Source organism: Ammospiza nelsoni, chromosome 8 (genome assembly GCF_027579445.1).
Source record: "Ammospiza nelsoni isolate bAmmNel1 chromosome 8, bAmmNel1.pri, whole genome shotgun sequence".
Classification (NCBI taxonomy): Eukaryota; Metazoa; Chordata; class Aves; order Passeriformes; family Passerellidae; genus Ammospiza; species Ammospiza nelsoni.
Window position 1 is genome coordinate 10,536,535 of NC_080640.1, and position 13,028 is coordinate 10,549,562.

General features: G+C 40.2%; 1 long non-coding RNA gene across 1 annotated transcript; it reads left to right on the forward strand.

Moving 5' to 3' along the window:
- The first annotated feature begins 2,472 nt into the window (after positions 1 to 2,472).
- Positions 2,473 to 7,368, forward strand: LOC132076325 (uncharacterized). The gene is made up of 2 exons (XR_009418886.1): positions 2,473 to 2,524; positions 4,551 to 7,368. It is a non-coding gene; the product is annotated as an uncharacterized LOC132076325 (long non-coding RNA).
- The last annotated feature ends 5,660 nt before the right edge of the window (positions 7,369 to 13,028 follow it).

Sequence of the window (13,028 nt, forward strand, 5' to 3'; positions counted from 1 at the left end):
AGGTGATTTTTGCATTGCTATAGTACATGGACATAATTTCATTTAGCAGTCTGAAATTAATTTCTACTCCTATTTCTAAGTCTGAAAAGCAAGCTAATTGTATTGCCTAGCATTCAGCAGGGTGAAATACTTTGAAGTTTCTAACAATACTTTCTTCTGGCTGAAAGTGTTCTGACCTTGCATCTCAGATTTTGAAGCCTTTTTTTCTAAGGCTTTTGAAAGATGCAATTTTATTCCACACATTTTGTTTAGAGTGGCTAAGTCGTATTGTAACTGTACCGTCTTTCCTAGGCATCACTTGTTTTCTGCCTTTTATCCCAAAGGTATGAGTCACGTCCATGGCCCAGCATCTGACCCTTGTCCATCTGATCCTGCCTCCACTCTGATCCATTGTGCGGGGTTTAGGTATATATGGGAAAATATATGTCTAATTGTGTCAGGAACTCACGCATGACTGAGGAAACCATGGGCCGCTGTAACTATGTCTAGATATGGACAACACTGGACAAACTAGACCAGTGAAGAGCTTTTTTTATTTTCAGCACATCAGTCTCAGGACATTGTTAGACAATGGAGACAGGATGTTAACAGCTCTCTGATCCACAGGGAATGTCAGAGAAGGTGGGGTAATACAGAATGACATAAAACCATCTCAGTCTAGATTTCAGCTAATCATACATAGAACAACACATATTGACAAGCATTCTATCTAATCTTATAAAACACACGTAATGGTAGTTAAAACAAAGACTGGTTCATAAGAGACAAAGAACAGAGTTCTATTCATGCTAACTTTCTAAAGATATACATTAAATAACTTTGTTGCCATCCTTAAGCCAATTCTACAGAGGCCTATTTTATTTGTCACGTATGCGCTACTGCTTGGGAAACTTTTCTGCTGTATTTGCAATGCTAACAAAACTTCAGTCTGAGGCCTATACTTTTTTAACCATTTCCTAAAAACCCTCTAACTTTATGGATTACAACACATTGTTACCTTTTCAAGAGCTTATCTTCTCACTGTCTCCCAAGTTCTCACTTTCTCCTGAGTTCTTCTGGATTTCTCCTCCCATTTTGGAGGATCATTGTGGTCACCCATGGGGCTTATTGAGGAGCTGGTGGAAAAGTTATTTTGTTGGACTTCAAATTTTTTATCCAATCTCATCTGTCACAATGGCCAAAGCAGCTAATATTAGGCCATTGATGGATTGATTTTACCATCTTTGGTAAAAGAGCAAGCTGACCTTGCAGGTATTTTCTTTGTCTTTACTACAGCCAACACTGACAGGCCAATATTGAGGCACTTCTGCCTGCTACTATCAGCCACTGAAAATGCTTCATTGATTTGTAGAGCACGGGTTCTTGGTTCTGAATGTAAGCTTCAGCTGATAAAGGCTCTGGAAGCAGAGTGCTATTAGGCTATAAATGAAAGCTCATCACGTGCTGACATTCATCCCTCTCTCTAAGTCAGATTGGCATGGTAACACAGCAGGTGTTCTTGTTTTGGATTCAAAGAAATCTAAAAACACAAAAGTAAAAATTAAAAACTCATGTATAAGAAATTAACAACAAAACCAAAAAGAAGTAGCAGGCAGACATGAATTTTTCAGAGCACTGTTGGGTTAACCCCAGCTTTAAAAAAAAATCAGTTCTTTTTACATGATAGAAAAATTCTCTGTGATGAATATTTTTACCAAAGGAAGTTGTTGACACTCACTATCCAAAATCTCCCACCCTGTTGCTCAAGTAAATTCTGTTAAGGGTAAAAGAAATACAAAATTAATAGATATTTTCTTACACTGGAAGGAATAAGTAAATTCAACCTTCCTCCCTGATGGCATGGAGAGTTAAATGGCTCAAAGATCCTTACCCAGGCACAATGGCTTGGGAGGGTCCCCACAAGTGTGCAGCAACCTTACTCCACAATTATATGTATTATAATTATTGTTGCCACCAAATCTCCTGGTATAAAGAATTTGCAAGGTCCTTGTTTAATTCCTGTTTAACACTTTGTCCTTGTGTTTTTCCAGTTTTGCCCCTGGTACCTTGTAGCTCACCCAGCTCACCATGCAGACACTGGCATGTGCAGGGGTGCCAGGCCATGGATACAACAGGGAAGGGATGAGCTGGCTGGAGAGGGGCTGTGCAGAAAGATGGAATGTGATGGGCTGTGAGTGCACCTGTACCTGTAAATCCAGTGGGGGAGAATGGGCCTGACAGCCACGTCCATCATCTGGAAAAAACACTAACTGAGTTCAGCAATGCTGTCTGTGCATGGTGGGATAGAATGTAAGAAAATAAAATAGTGCAGAAGGCAGTCTCACACCTGAGGAGTTGCAGCTGTACTAATCACCAAGGATTATGAACAGGCCTGCCCTTAACAGGCCACAGCTGTGTCCAATAAGGATGAGTGCTACAAAAGAGTGGTTAGCTGGGTGAGGAGGGAGATGGGTTTTTTTTGTTGTGCTGTGAAGAAGAAGGTGTTAGTGCTATGAGGAACTGCACATGCGAAATCACCAAGAAGGTATGGAACTTTTGAAGTAAGTTGACAACATCTGTGATCTTGGTTTACTGCTTAGACTGCCCCCAAATTGCAACTACCAGCAGCTCTCTTGAATCCATGTGAGTTTAGATACAGCCACAGCCTCTGTCCATGCCACACCATGCTTCTTGCTCTCAGGTGCTGCTTTGTTCTCCTTTTCACTTCATTTGAATAAGCTAGTTTGTTTGCCTGCTGCAACATGGCTGAATCTTGGTTGCTGGATTTCTCTGGCATGGCTGCATTACTTGCTTCTTTAGGAAAGTTTTCCAACAGCCTTAGGAATTCTGGCTTAACAGGGCTGCCTCTCAAGTTAGTTAAACATTTTTCTATCTATTGGCTGATGTCTTTTTTTCATCAGTAACAGTGATATATCTAGAAAATCCTGCATTGCGCAGCCTCTAAACAAAATCATATCTAGACATGATACTACTGAAACCAAAAGGAAGCTGGTGAAAAAAATCTAGAATGTCATAACTGATACAATAGACAGGGAGACTCTGTTTAGAGAATCTGAACAGTGCTCATAATACAACACAACAATAATGTTGTTAAAATATAAAGATTCCATTCAATACAGAAAGAAAAACTCCTGTAAATCATCAGCGGTGGTTTTGTCTAATTTTTACTTTTAGAAGAAAATAACCCTGTTCATTTTCACATTGAAGAAATATCCTCACTCCATGTAGTGCCTGACATTTCTTCCTCTTTTTTGTCCTTTTGTGTGTGTGAAAGATTTGTCAATAGCAATTTAATTATGCAGAGAAGTTGTTTCTCCCTTTCCATGTGGATGTTCTCTTGATGGTCTCCTGCACACTTTTCCTCAGACTCTCTTCATTGTGAGGCTATGTGAGATCAGCCACAAACAGGGAGAACGTTTAGCCCATTCTGCCACACCTCATGGAGCAGGGCTTCACTAGTAGAGTAGACTTTTCCCAGTGGTATCCAAAATATGGTGATTTATACAGCTGGTGAAACTCCCTGTGTTTCAGTCAATGTCTCAGAGTGAGAATTCATCATTCAGAGCATGCATGAAATATTAAGTTATGAATTCTTGCAGATGTTAAAGACTTCAAAATATCTGCACACAGAAGTTAATGCTGTAGATTAAGTTTTGCTCTATGAGCAGGATTCAGGATATGATGGGGTGTTTTCTCAGCTTCTTCCCTCACAGCTAAATATATGCTGCAAAATTCTTCTTCCTAAAATGTTGCTGCATCTGCTCAGAACAATTAAAGTAGCTATAATGTCCCTGCCCTCAATATAGATGCATTTTGTGAATGGAAGGCTAATGCTGCATATGCCCATTATTTTATATTTTTGATACAAGATTGATCAGTATTGATTATACAAGCAGCAACATGGAGATTTGTTATGCTGCAGAAGTGCTGTGGAAAAACCCAAGTTTTCCTTTAAGTGAGAAACAAGGAGGTGGTGGATGCCTCAGCATGACCACACTTAGAGGAAATCATGGTGACAGTGTTTCAAAGATTTCAAAAGCAGATCTGTCAGTCAGCATTCAATATTCTTCCTGACCTATGTGAGAATGAAAAAAAAAACAAACTCCAAATTACAATATGATCTTTACTGAGCCTATGGAAAGATATCAGTGAGGAATAAAACTGGAAACCATGAGAACCAAGATACATCTGCAGCCAAAACCAGGTATTGGAGGATGAGAAAAATCTTCCTGGGGTGGTGTTAGCTGATTACTGTCAGATTGTTCAGAGAACTGTGCTAAGCTGGCAGAGCTTTTCTGAAGCAAGACACCTTGACTTGAGGAAGATGAACTTACTGGCCTAACACAGTTAAAGGACTAATTGCACTGGGTTGCCCCTTATAAATGCAATTTTCACCTTGCAGCAGACTGGAAAACAGTCTTGAATGGCCATAATAGGTTAAAAACAAGTAAAGTGCAGGGAGGAGATGGCTTTTCTTTCTCTAACTTGTGACATGTTTTGTCTTGCTGGGATCTGATGTGCTATTAATAAAAGGTGCTTTTCTGTGCTAGTTTCTAGCTGAGAAACCCTCCAAGAAAAACAGCTGGAAGGAAATATCTACAAATGAAGGATTCCCCCCTGGGACAGTTCTGTAGCTGCCCATGCAATTCCACCAGAGGTGAATTTGTTTAGAAGAGTCTGCATCTTGCTAACCCCAAAGTAAAACTCTTCAAGAATTATGGGTTCTTAGTGCAGCTGGTGAAATGATGGATGCAGAACAAAAACAGAGATATCCCCTCCATTATTTTTGATAAAAATGTCACACCTAGTTGCTACCAGGACCCATATTCCTTTTTCTTTTTCAGAAAATAGTATAATATCTATTATTCAGATTTTCTGTCTCATCCTGAGTGCTGTTTTATTATTGCACTCTTTGGAATAATAATAGGAAATGGGCTAAATGGAAAATAGAGAAAGTGAAATCCCATAATAGCACTAACTAGCAATAACCTCTATAACCAGCCACCACAGGCACTGAAACCTTTTTAATTTCTAACTAGAAAAAGTAGCTTTGCCCTTGTGAATCAATGACATACTCATGCAGGGTGCCTGCAGTAGGGTACTTCATGTACTCTGGGAGAGGAGAATGAAAATTGAAAGTAGATGGAAAATCTGTTGACTGGTTTTGAAATATAGCTGCTCGACCATCTTCTTTTATTTAGACAAAGCAACTTGTAAGTAGAATTCCCCTCACTGAGGTGTTATTGCTGCCAGCTAAAGCACTGCTCGCTGCAGATGCACCTTCTGTGTTGCACTTCAAACCCTTTCAGCAGGGGCTGAACATTCTGTTGTCTTCTTTTTCTGAAAGATTTTCTGCCAAAAAAGCATCCAAACAGCCCACCAAGGAGAAAAGCCCTGACTTCAAAATATTCCATGCTTTCCACTATTTAACTTTCTGCTGTATAGAAGGATATAGACTGTCAGAAGGCACAAAGATGTTACAGAAAACAGGGGAAACACATTTTAAAAGAGTCCATTCAATACAACAGCAAACATTAATTTTTTTGCCTGCAGAAAGTGTGAGGTGAAGGTGTTTGAAAGCTGGAGGCAGAAATGTGCATGGTTCAAAAAAGCTCATTTATGTTGGCAGATATCTCTGCAATTTTAATGGGTATCCTTACTAACTGTGCACAATTTTAAACTCTGAACTTTAGAGCTAATGTTAAGAAGGGTGGAATTGACCATATGCCAAATAAATGATACACAATCTGTCTAACAAGTGATTGGAGTAAATTTTACCTGCAAATATATTCATGTATTCATTCTTTTAATTATGTGATTTAAATGATTTCTACATTATTATATTGTGCTATTATGCTCACAGTAAATGTTTACATAATTTGGATGTTTTCAATAATGGCAGGAGGACTAAAGTATTAATGACGTTTTCAATGTTGCTAGGTTGAAATACCAAAAAAAAGCTGGATATAGAAGAAAGTTTGGACCCAATTTGGTGTTCAGACATCCTAGGATTCAGTTTATGGTTAAGCTAGTGGAAAGACCCACTGTGCTGTTAAATATTTTTTGCTATTTATTCTTTTGTAATCAACAGCTACCACAGAAACATTCAAGGCTGGATTTTCTAAGACATAGAATCCCAAAGTTTCAAGACTGTTTAATCTTCTGCATCAGATATGACTTCTTTACACTGAGGTTAAAAATAGAAAGGAATTTCCAAAACAGCTTTTTTACATCATTGTACCTATTTTTCTTAGTCAGCTCCTAAACTAATATTGCAGTAATTCCAGATTTAATGTACAGTCTAAAGAATGAAGAGACTTGATGGCAATTACTTGTCACTGATCAATTAAGGTTCCCCAAAGCAATGGCACTGTTCCCTAATGAGTCTAACATTGGGCAAGGACATGACAGAAATTTGTGTTCTCTTTGCATCAAGTCTGGATCTGGCTGTGCATCAGTTTCTGTCTCCTATTTTGTTTATATAAGTGCAAGTGTTTGCCTCTATAAATTTATAAACATTTGAGAAAGGAAATATTTCTTGTTTAAGGTCTGTTATCCCAAAAAATTCACCTTTGTTGGAATTTTCAGCTGATGTTATCCCAACTTTTTGGACAATGTCAGAGTTGTGTATTCTGGAGCTGCTGCTCCTGGAAAGGAGATGAAGCCTTCTTTCCCAGCCTAATGGATTGAACTGTCTCTCAGCCTCTTATATGATGTATCATTGCTAGCACTGTCTCCAAGCACTAATAAAGAGAAGACTCAATAGTATTGGCATGATAAAGTGAAAACTATTAATAAGGAAAAGCAAGTCCATCATACTCATTAAATTTAAGTGTAAGGGAAAGACTACAGTGCATGTGTGAGTGTGATGTGGCTGGGGAATTATATTACAAGGACAATCAATTTCCTTGCAAAGTTTTTGTTGTTGCTGTTGTTAGTGAGTAATTAATATAAATAATGCTGACTGGTTTTAAATATTGAGGATACCAGGGAAAAAAGTGTAGAAGGTGGCAAGCAGATGGATCATTTAATTTATTCCCCAATTACAGCTGACATGTTGGGTATAGAAATCTGTGAGTCATCTATTATTTTTTATGGTCCATTTTACAGCTGTGTTTATTGTTATAATAAATAAACACATTATCTCATTAGACTGGTATTGTAGAAAGCTTGAAATATAACAAACATCCTCCTCTTTTCAGCTTTCCCCCGCTGTATCAGGGTCTTACAGTCAAAGAGGAAGGATGTATTTATACCTTATTAAGAACTAGGTAGATCTCACACAGCTTGTAAAAGTACAGAGACATCCTGTGAAAACAACTCTCTCAAGTCAAGGTAAATAAATCTGATTCTTTTTAGTGGAGGTAATGGGGAGAGTCCTGCTGTATCTTTTCCTTGTTTGACAGAGCAGAAAACACACCACTCACCCTCGCTCTCCAGGCAGTAAATATACATTGCAGATAAATGTCAGATTGGCAATAAAGTTCATTGTATTTAAGTTTCAGACTATCCCATAAAATGGCAATTTGATGGGGAAAACCGACTGAATCTTGCAGTACTTAAAATTCAGGAGCTGTGTGTCTGTGGCTGGCAATGGGAAGGACCTGTGGCATTTAGCTGGATCTAGCAGGGGTGGGCACAGCCCCAGTGCGGGGCAGCTCTTGGGCTGGCAGAGCAGCAGGACCTGCTCTCTTGTTCCCCCTCTGACAGACACTTGTGCGTTTGGTAATTGCTTTGGGGGAAGGCAAGGAAAGTAGAAGCAAATGGTTGCTGCCGCTGTGCCCCAGCCTAATACAGAAACACAAGTCTGACTCCCCAGCCTCCCCAGGGCCAGTGACAAGTGCCTGCCTCGATGCAAACCGTCCCCAAATCTGCCATCCTGTGGCAGGAGAAGTTATTCCTTGCTCAGCACTTGTGTTTTCAGGGGGCAGGATTCAGTTTTGTGCATCCTGCTGAGAGGATTTTGTGCACAGTTCAGGATTTGGAGTGACCTGGGGCTCACATGTGTCTTCTCCCTGTGCATGGCAGGAATCACAGTATCTGAGCTGGGAAATCATCAGAACAGCTGTCAGGGCTCAAGGAAGCCACTGCTGCTGCTGTGTGGCTGTCCTCTTAAAATCTATGGACAAGTTGTCCCCAGGCAGGCTGGCATCTTCTACAGATGAGATGCTCAGTGTTTAGCCAGGGAGGTGGCACAGCAAACCTTCCAGCTGCTGCCAAAAACCCAGGATCAATAGTTCTAAGGGAGATGCCAACTGTCCTCGATCCAGTGCAACAGATCTAGCAACTTTATTAACTGTTTCACTGACTTCAAGCTCTGAAAATGAGGAAACAGGTTAGCTCAAGCAACATTGGCATCTCAAGTGTGGCTAATCTTGCTTTCTATGTGGAGTAAGATTAAATTTACTAGTGGTAAAAATTATCCATTAACATAATTTCTCACTGTTTGTGCCAATGTATTTGTCACTTTGCATTATCTACTGCCTTCCTTAGAACAATTGCCAAAAGAAAGTAATTCCTAACTTTCACTGTTTTAAAAGAGGATGACTAGATCCTTGCTCTTCCCTCCAGAATAAAGTATTCAGATATCCAGTCAATGGTAATTTTCATTCTTTTGAGCCAGGTTAGGAAGTGTCTCTCTTAACTAATTCTCAAAGCTCCTTCTTCTGTAGAACCATAACTATACCAAATGCTCTATGCAGCACATTTGAAAGAGTGGGGATCTTTTCTTCTGCATGAGGAGTAGTTGAGTTGTTCCAGAACACAAAGTTTTTGTTTTACAAGCTCATGAAAGTTCAGTGCTACAAGTTTTAAAAGCAACTGTGCTCAGTGGTTACACAGCAGAGCAGATAAGGCTGAGCTCTGTCTCTTGTGGTTGTGGTGAAAATCCAGCCTTCAATTGAACGATTTTATGTGGGTGACCAAATCAAAAGCTGTATTATCAGCTATTATCCTGGGAATGTTCATCTGAGGACAGCAGTTTAGTCATCTGAAGAAAATGAGTGAGAGCACTGTTCTCCAGGAGCTGCATTTGCTCAATTGAGGGCTGGGGGAAGATGGCTCTGGGCAGCCCTGACACAGGAGAAATGACCCACCCAAGGCCACCAAGGAACAGGAGCTCTGCATCTGAGACCCACACCAGTGCCCCTGCTCTGCTGAGGCGGGATGCCAGTCTGCAAGGATAATGAAAAACAGGCAGTGAGAGATCTGTCAGCAGCTGTATTTCAGCCTGGAAACAAGGAGCTTCCCCCTCATCACTTCTCCCATTCCCTACAGACACAGCTCTCCACGATGAAGCTGATACATGTGCTATTTGTGTTTTCACATTCCATTTAGAGAGACAACAAGAGCTTGAACTTTGGATGAGAGGTCACCAGTCTGGGGAGAAAAAAAAAAAAAAAAACACAAGGAAAAAAAGTTTCAGAAAGGCTCTTTTAAGCAGCATTAGTTCCTGGTTGCATAGCACACTCATCAGCTTAATCCCCTGAAGTGTCACAAGAACAGAGCTTTTCCAGCAAGCAGAAGAACAGCATGTACAAGCAATTTCACATTATGTTCCTTCCTAATGGCTCCACAGTCTCAGCCTCTTAGGTCTGCTGCTGATATACATCAAGCTTCCCATCTGATGTATTACATCTACCACTGAACTCCTGTCCAAAGGAGATTTCTTGTGGAAGAAGGACTGTATCTGTAGGAAATAAAAAGGAGGGTTATAATTTAAAATATACTTTCTAGAGTTCAGTCAGTGGAATACTGTGGGAGAGAACACAGAACAAATTTTCAGCCCCTGATCTTTGACATGAGCATGTTTGTAATGCATATACAACCTCATCAGTTGAGGTGAGACCATGCTCTAAAGAAGAGTAGGAAGAATGTATATCCACCAAAAATATGTTCTGCTAGTTTTGTTCACACCATGATATTCAAAGGAAGGATGCAGGAATACTGAATTATACCCACCTAGTGTGATCTGGGTAAAGAAAACAGACCTGTGGGCCACAAAGTAAATCAAATCTGTATTTCTGTTACTGTAGGAGCAAATATCTCAACTTTACTGTGTTCCCCACAGTCTGCTGAAGGGCTATTACCCATTCAGTTATCTATGGCTTCCTCCTGCTTGCTCCTATTGCTACTCACAGCTTAATAATTCTCCACATAGCCACTTGCCCTTAGTTGTTTCCAACTATAATTAGACTAAAGATTTAGCAATGCTTTTCCCCCTATTTACTTGTAAGATATGGATGAGGACTTGGTGTCTCTCTTAATCAATACCTCTACTCACAGCTTTTAAAGAACTGCCTGCTCAGGACGATGCTGATGTCTCCAGTGATGTGCAAACTGGGTGAGGAGTAAACAGAGAGCTGCTGCAGCAATGCAGGTGCTTCAGGTGCTTCTGCAGCGAGAACCTGGAGTAAACAGCCTTGCTTTCAGTGGACACCAGCAGAGTAAGGCAGCCTTTTAGCCTGTGCAAGGATTTTTGAGGCAGCAGGAACATGCACTCAGGTGCCTCCCTGTTCATGCTGTACTGAGCATCAGCATGCCTGGACCAACATGCCACATTTCTCCTGGAAAAGGCCATCAATATTTGTTTTTGTTTTGAATAGTGTTAAATGCTGTGGGTCAGAGTAGCAAAATAAAATCTGTTTTCCTGTGCAGTCAAATGTCATCAACAAGCTTTGGAGAAGTATGTATGTAATATATTTATAGAGATGTAGTTTTAGTGTGGACTTATGTATTGCTCATTATTCTGTCTTCTTTGTAGGAGCATTTGCCTTTTTACTTAAGTCTAGTAAAGTAAAAGTAAAGCAAAGCTTTATTGAATTAACATATTTTTGGGTGTGGAAAACGAGATTAAAGAACATACAAAAGTTAAATGTTGTCATACTATTAACAAAGATTCAAGAGGTTGTTCTAACAGAGACTCCTTTACGTTTGTTCAGTTCCTCAGTGAGGCTCTCAGACCCAGGACAAAGCTTGTGAACAAGAAGGAGTTGAGTTTGCAGGACTGGAACCAAACTTTGGTTTATTATTGATAGCAATTCATTCTCACAACTCCATTTCAGTTGGAGAGTGGCAGGTCTGGACCCTGCTTTGTCTCAGAATGCTGAGGACCTGGGGAAGAACTGGGTTTGCATTTCATCATGGCTCCTGCAGCAGAACTACATGGATAAAAGGGGGAAAAAGCATCAGTCCCTGCCTTACTCCTCTCTCCCCTGAGATGGATTAGATTCAGAAGCTCAGCTTTCCTACTGCTAGTCCTTCATTTAAAAGGAGTAGACCTTTGTCCCTTCCACCCTGGGAGCTGCTACGTGGTGTGTCAGATTTGGTACCTGCCTTTACACAAGGCATCTCTGCATTCAGCCAAGTTGTTCTCCTGCTCCTCCTCCAGCCTCCAGAGGGAGAGGCCGTGTGGGGCAGGGGGTGCTGCTCTCTGTTACTGGAGTCAGGAGGGAGCAGATCTGCTTTGCTCAGCCATGTTCTGCAACGTTTTGTTGCCAGGCTCAAACTCCGTGAACCTTTCAGGGATTAAAATTGATGAGATTCTCTGCTGCCACCAGGCTCTTCAGAATACATGATTTTCCTGAACTGCAGTCACTCAGAGTGGGAATTGCAGTCAGAAGGTCAGAAAGCTGTTAAGAAAAGAAAGTCTATATTGCTGTTTTCTATTATTTGAGGCATAGAACTGATACTAAACATTTATTGGTTTGATAAAGACTTCCTGTACCCCATCAGCTATACAGATCATAGAATTAATCCAACAAAATTTTCTTATTGGTATGTAAGAGAAGAAAAGGCTCTTCCAGAGATTTTTGACTTTTAAAAAAATATTTATTGTAGAGAACTATACATTTAAGAAGCTTATGTTAAGATCCAGAGTGTGATGTTACTCACAGGCTTAAGCTGCATTGTGCTGATCAGTCAAGATGGAAAAGCAGGATGAAACTCTGGTCTCAATAAACTTGTCTGATTAATTTCCCCTACTGGCATTAGTATATCAGCTGCCCTATCTCTGTTTGAGAGGCATTTGCATCACAAAGAAATTATTTTATCTCAGCCTGTAAAATTTGAAGTGCTGGTGGCTCACAGATATTTCCTGTCAAAGTTGTTGTCCTGGACTGAAACTTCACAGAGGAGCAAGCTCTTGTCTCATTGTATCACTGTTATCAACCTTAGTATTTCTATTTTCCTTTATTTTTGTTCATGCAGTCTAGATTTGTTTCAAACCTGTGGTGAATATGATACTGATCTTTATCCTGCTGAGTTTACAGCCAAGAAGTGAAGTGAATTCCCCTGATATAATTTAGGAAGGGGAGGGAAAACAGAGCTTGACTGCAGAGCCTTCTTAACCCCTGTTTGTGATGAGATTCCACTTGTTTCCAATAAATGTCTAAAAACCCAACCACGAGGCAACAGAGAATTATGCAGAAAAATCAACACCATATAAGAACTTTAACCAGTGAATTTATCAGCAACTGCTTCTATTCACCTGGAAGCCCCAAACATTCAAATCTTTTCTTGTGTTTCCTACATACAATATGTATGTTTTGTCCTTTTGTGATCTAGGGCCTCAGGGGTGTTTTGTACAAGTGATTTGTGCTGTAAGTGAAGGAATAGGTGTTTCCTTTTAGTTTACTGTGAAAGAAGAAAGGGAAAGACATGGAAAGAAGATGCTCAGATATTGACTGCTCTGGGCAAAGTGTGAGAAAGGAGGAGAGAGGCAGCTCAGATGGGAAGAAAATTTAGAGTTGAAAAGCAGGTGGGGAAAAGGAAAAGGACAGCTTAGTCTGTATTATCTGAGTGTTCCCCTCTCCTGACTTTTTATACACTTTGAAAATCGAGCAAATTGGAGCATTTTCCCAGCCTGAACTCAGTCTGGCTGCCCTCCCTTTGGTGCTTTCTGTGTCTCTTCTCCCTAGATGTGAGGTTACCCAAAGTAGACTGTGGATTTCCAAAAAGGCATTTACAACCCTTTCTCTCTTCATGCATAAAACATTCATTGCATATTTAATTTCCACTGAAATAAGGGT